General features: G+C 38.4%; 1 pseudogene across 1 annotated transcript; it reads left to right on the top strand.

Moving 5' to 3' along the window:
* Positions 1–215: 215 nt before the first annotated feature.
* LOC308631185 (nucleophosmin-like) lies at positions 216–1,089 on the top strand (annotated as a pseudogene). The gene has a single exon. The product of its transcript is annotated as a nucleophosmin-like (transcript).
* The last annotated feature ends 5,254 nt before the right edge of the window (positions 1,090–6,343 follow it).

The following is a 6,343-nucleotide window of genomic DNA, read 5'->3' as shown; positions in this document are numbered from 1 at the left end:
GAGAGCAAATATAGGTTGCAATAAATTAATTCAAGAAACAGAGATACTGAAAAACAAACAAACAAAAAACAGAAATCCTAGAAATGAAAGAAACAATAAGCCAATTAAAAAACTCAATAGAGCCTGGCGTGATTCTGTCCTGTGCGTTTATTCTCTAGAGCACCCACCTGTTTTCTGTCGGCCTTCTCTCCCACCTAAGTGCGTGCTATCAACCCATGGAAGGTTTGATGGATGTGGACATGAACCCCCTGAAGCCCCAGAACTACCTTTTTGATTGTGAGCTAAAGGCTGACAAAGATTATCAATTTAAGGTGGATAATGATGAAAATGAGCACCAGTTATCATTAAGAATGGTCAGCTTAGGGGCTAGTGAAAAGGATGAATTGCACATTGTTGAAGCAGAGGCAATGAATTATGAAGGCAGTCCAATTAAAGTAACACTGGCAACATTGAAAATGTCTGTATAGCCAACGGTTTCCCTTGGGGGTTTTGAAATCACACCACCTGTGGTCTTAAGGTTGAAGTGCGGTTCAGGGCCTGTGCATATTAGTGGCCAGCATTTAGTAGCTGTGGAGGAAGATGCAGAGTCAGAAGATGAAGGAGGAGGAGGAGGATGTGAAACTCTTAAGTGTATCTGGAAAGCAATCTGTCCCTGAAGGTGGTAGCAAGTTCCCCAGAAAAAAGTAAATCTTGTTGCTGATGAAGATGTCGATGATGATGATGATGAAGATGATGATAATGATGATTTTGATGATGAAGAAACTGTTGAAAAAGCTCCAGTGAAGAAATCTATACAAGATACTCCAGCCAAAAATGCACAAAAATCGAACCAGAATGGAAAAGACTCAAAAACCACCAACACCAAGATCAAAAGGTCAAGAATCCTTCAAAAAACAGGAAAAAACTCCTAAAACACCAAAAGCACCTAGTTCTGTAGAAAACATTAAAGCAAAAATGCAAGCAAGTATAGAAAAAGGTGGTTCTCTTCACAAAGTGGAAGCCAAGTTCATCAATTACGTGAAGAATTGCTTCTGGATAACTGACCAGGAGGCTATTCAAGATCTCTGGTAGTGGAGGAAGTCTCTTTAAGAAAATAGTTTAAACAGTTTGTTAAAAATTTCCATCTTATTTCATTTCTGTAACACTTGATATCTGGCTGTCCTTTTTATAATACAAAGTGAGAACTTTCCCTACCGTGTTTGATAAATGTTGTCCAGGTTCTATTGCCAAGAATGTGCTGTCCAAAATGCCTGTTTAGTTTTTAAAGATGGAACTCTACTCTTTGCTTGGTTTCTAAGTATGTAGGAATGTTATGATAGTACATAGTAGTAGTGGTGGTCAGACATGGAAATGATGGGGAGACAAAAATATACATGTGAAATAAACTCAGTATTTTATTAAAAAAAAAAAAAACTCAATAGATAGCATCACCAACAGACTAGACAACTTGGAAGACAGAACCTCAGACAATGAAGACAACATATACAATCTTTAAAATAAAGTTGACCTCACAGTTAAGATGGTAATAAACCATGAACCGAACATCCAAGAATTGTGGCATACCATCAAAAGACCAAATTTAAGATTTATTGGGATAGAGGAAGTTTCAGAGATTAAAACCAAAGGAATGCACAATCTCTTCAATAAAATAATATCTGAAAACTTCCGGAGCATGAAAAATGAATACAAAAATCAAATACAAGAGGCCTATAAGCACCAAATGAACAAAATGCCAACAAATCTACACCAAGACACGTTATAATGAAAATGCCTTCCAGACAGAATAAGGATAGAATTTTAAAGGCCATAAGAGAGAAAAATCAGATTACCTATAGGGGAAGACCAGTTCAAATCTCAGCAGATTTATCAACCCAGACTCTCGAAGCTAGGAGATCCTGGAACAACATATACCAAACTCTAAAAGATAATGGATGTTAACCAAGAATCTTATATCCGACAAAATTAAGCTTCAAATTTGACAATGAAATAAAAACCTTCCATGATAAAAAAAGCTAAATCTTAGAGTCAACAAAGCCAAGTGCACTTTCTTGAGATAATATTTCAATTTATTTTTCATTTAAAATAACAAAATGCTTCTCTTAAAATTTCTCCATAAAATAAGTGTAATATTTTATACCAATTAATCTGCATGGTTCATCACTTTCTTATTTTACTTAATACTGTAAGCAAATTGTTTACCCTTATGTTTAAAATGTTTCATAAACATCAGATTAAAATTTGAATAATGAAAACAAAACAAAAAAAAAAATAAAAGAATTTACAGCAAGAAAGCCTGCACTACAGAACATTCTTGGCAAAATATTCCACGAGGAAGAAATGAAAAACAACATTGAAAATCTGCAAAGGGAAGGACTACAATAAAAGAAAAGCCAACCAAAGGAGAAACCAAGACAAGCTAAATACCAAAAATAAACAAAAATGACTGGTGTACAAATCATATCTCAATAACAACCCTAAATGTTAATGGCTTAAACTCACCAATCAAAAGACATAGGCTGGTAGATTGTATTAAAAAAAAAAAGACCCAACAATATTCTGCCTTCAAGAGACTCATCTCCTAGGAAAAGATGTCCACAGACTGAAGGTGAAAGGTTGGGATCAAATATACCACTCATATGGCCTACGTGACCAAGTAGGGGTTTCCATTCTCATATCAAATAAAGTAGACTTAAAGCCAAAGTTACTCAAAAGCAATAAAGATGGACATTTCATACTGCTTAACGGAACTATACATCAACAACACAAAACAGTAACAAATATACATGCCCCAAACAATGAGGCATCTATGTTCATCAATCAAACTCTTGTCAAGTTCAAGAGTCAAATAGATGACAACACAATAATTCTGGATGGCTTTAATACACTAGATATTTCACAAGGAGAAAATGAGAAACAACAAAGAAAATCTGCAAAGGGAAGTGCCGCAGTCTTGGCTGGGCACAGAATCACGAGCCACTCAAGCAGGAACAAAACTTTATTTTTGAAAAAGCCGCCAATACTCCATAGGCGCCGGCAAGCCAAACCCGGTCCTCCCATGCGGGCGTCTGCCGGAACCGCGCGTCCCCCCGGAACCCGGGGGCCCGGACCTCCCCCGTAATTTCCTCCTACTATCCTTCCCCAACCAATGGGAACTCTCCAGGAGTCCCGTAACATGAGTCCGGTAGCAGGCCAAGGTGAACAGCAGGAGCCCAATTTGCATATGAATGTAAATCTTAACATAATCATATCATCTCAGTGGCTAGCTGGCGTCACTTTACAACCAAAGGTGCCATGCATCATTTATCTGCTTGTGGCTCCTAGCAGGGAAGAACTAAACTTTCACTACTAGATAGAGCTACCAAACATAAGCTAAACAAAAAAAAACTATAGCACTCAATAATATAATCAATAACTTTGACTTAACTGACATGAGTATATTACTCATCAATGAGTGAATACACTTTCTTTCTTCTCAGCAGCACATGGATTCTCCTCTAAAATAGACCATATGTTATGTCACAAAGCAAATCTTAGTAAATACAGAAAAGTAGAGATACGACCCTCCATTCTATCAGACCACAATGGAATGAAATTAGAAATCAATGATACAATAAAAATAAAAAGGAAATCCAACACCTGGAGACTAAATAATATACTATTGAATGAACAATGGGTTGCAAAAGATATCAAGGAAGAGATTAAAAACTGCTTAGAAGTAAATCAGAATACTGATACAACATATCAAAATCTCTGGGACACCATGAAGACAGTACTAAGAGGAAAGTTCATTGCATGGATTTCATTCCTTCAAAAATGAAAAAAATCAACAAATAAATGACCTAACATTATGTCTCAAAGCCCTAGAAAGAGAAGAACAGATGAACCCCCAAAGTAGTGGAAGACAGAAAATAATTAAAATTAGAGCTGAAATCAATGAAATTGAAATAAAAGAAACAATTGAAAAAATTGACAAAACAAAAAGTTGGTTCTTTGAAAAAATAAATGAAATTGATAAACCATTAGCCATGCTAATGAAGAGAAGGAGAGAGAAAATTCTAATTACTAATAATACTAACAATTACTACTCTAAGATTTCATCTCATTCCAGTCAGAATGGCAGCTATTAAGAATACAAGCAACAATAAGTGTTGGCAAGGATGTGGGGGAAAAGCACACTCATATATTGCTGGTGGGATTGCAAATTGGTACAGCCAATCTGGAAAGCCATATGGAGATTCCTTGGAAAATTGGTAATAATAGCATCATTTGACCAAGCTATCCTTCTCCTCGGTTTATACCTAAAGGACTACAGGAACACAGCCACATGAATGTTTATAGCAGCACAATTCACAATAGCTAAATTATGGGATCAACCTAGAAGCCCTTCAATAGAAAAATTGATAGGGAAACTTTGGTATATACACAGTGGAATATTACTCAGCATTAAAAGAGAATAAAATCATGGAATTTGCAGGTAAATGTATGGAGATGTAGAACATAATGCTAAGTGAAGCAAGCCAATCCCAATAAACCAAAAGCTGAATGTTTTCTTTGATATGAGGAAGCAGACACATAAGGGTGATTGGTGGTAGGGGAATTATGGGAGGAATGGAGGAACTTTAGATAGGGCAAAGGGGAGGGAGGAGATGGGGGGGGCAAAGGGGTAGGAACGATGGTGGAATGAGTTAGTCATCATTACCCTAAGTACATGTATAAGACATGAATGGTGTTAAAATGTTCTGTGTACAATCAGTGTCTTGAAAAATTGTGCTCTACGCGGCAAAGGGAAACGAACTGTCGCCATTTGCAAGAGATACCACCATGGCAGAGAACTGACGTCATCAGACTGCGGCGGCGGAGGAGATAACTTCATTGAAACCTGCGGGTACAGGTGTGTAATTCCCTAGCCTTCCCTCTCCACACATCAGGGAAACCTTAAGGGTCCCTCCCAGCTCTCCCGTAAGGGCCCCTCCCAGCTCTCCCGTGAGCACGATAGCCAGACGGAGGGAATCAGAGGTGGCGCGGGACCCACGGTGCGGAACTACTGCTCCCACCAGTGCTGACAGCTGAGGTCTCTTGCACCAGCTACCAGGGGCGTGGCTACCGGAGGGCAAGTAAAATTCGCTGAGGATTCTCAGCCCCAAGCTCTACAAACTTAGGGTCTGAGGGAATGGAAAACTGGGAGAGTGTGCCCAGTCGTTCATGAAAACAGGGCTCCCGGGAGCAGCAGACCTGGCGTGTAGCCAGTATTGTGGTGAGCGGCACCCGTGACAGGGGCCTGGCTAGAGTAAAAGTGGGGAAGTGACTAGACACAAGAGGAGGCCCTAGGCACTCAGGATTGGAGACTCGCCCAGTCTGGGAGGAGCTGCTGCACAGTGATTGGTTCCCGCGTATTGACAGGAGAAACTTGGCCTGGTGGCCACAGCGCCACCTACTGGAAGAGAAGTTAATCAAACTCTAAGACTGCATTTATTAGTTTCTTTTTTTTTCTTTTTTTCTTTTCTCTTTTTTTTTTTTTGATTTGGGTTTTTCTTTCATTTTCTTTTTTCTTTATTGTTGTTTTTTAAAATTTTTTTAACAATTTTTTTTACATTTTTTTCTTCTAATTTTAATTTTAATTTTTTTTATTATTTCTTTTAAAAATTTCTTTTTTCTTTTTTATTTCCTATTTTTTTTCTTCTTTTGTCTTTTCATTTCTTGTCAATTATCTTATCCCCCCTTCCTTGAATTCTACCTGCTTACTCTCATTCTCTTTAGTGACTTCTTCCCTTCCCTTCTAATACCTTTCCTCCCAACCATCTAATAAATTTATAGGAGTAAACAGTAACTCATCAGTCAAACAGAACAAGAAGTAACATGAGCAGCTTCAAAAAGCAAGGAAGAAAAGGAGTACAAACAATGCAGGACAGCCTAAATATTCAGGAGGACCTAGAGTCATCAGAAAAATGGTCATATAAAGAACTCAAGGAGCATCTAGATTGGTTCCACAGTCTAGCTATTGTGAATTGTGCTGCTATAATCATTGATGCAGCCGTATCCATATAGAGCGCTTTTTTAAGGTCCTCAGGGAATAGTCCGAGAAGTGCGATAGCTGGGTCAAATGGTGGATCCATTCCCAGCTTTCCCAGGAATCTCCATACTGCTTTCGAAATTGGCCTCACCATTTTGCAGCCCCACCAGCAGTGTACAAGTGTACCCTTTTCCCCACATCCCCGCCAACACTTATTGTTGTTGGACTTCATAATGGCTGCCAATCTTACTGGAGTGAGATGGTATCTTAGGGTGGTTTTGATTTGCATTTCTCTGATTGCTAGAGATGGTGAGCATTTTTTCATGTACTTGT

The sequence above is a fragment of the Spermophilus citellus genome (genome assembly GCF_964194105.1).
Source record: "Spermophilus citellus genome assembly, chromosome: 11".
NCBI lineage: Eukaryota > Metazoa > Chordata > Mammalia > Rodentia > Sciuridae > Spermophilus > Spermophilus citellus.
Note: the sequence above shows the minus strand (reverse complement) of the source record. Positions and strands in the feature narration are given on the sequence as shown.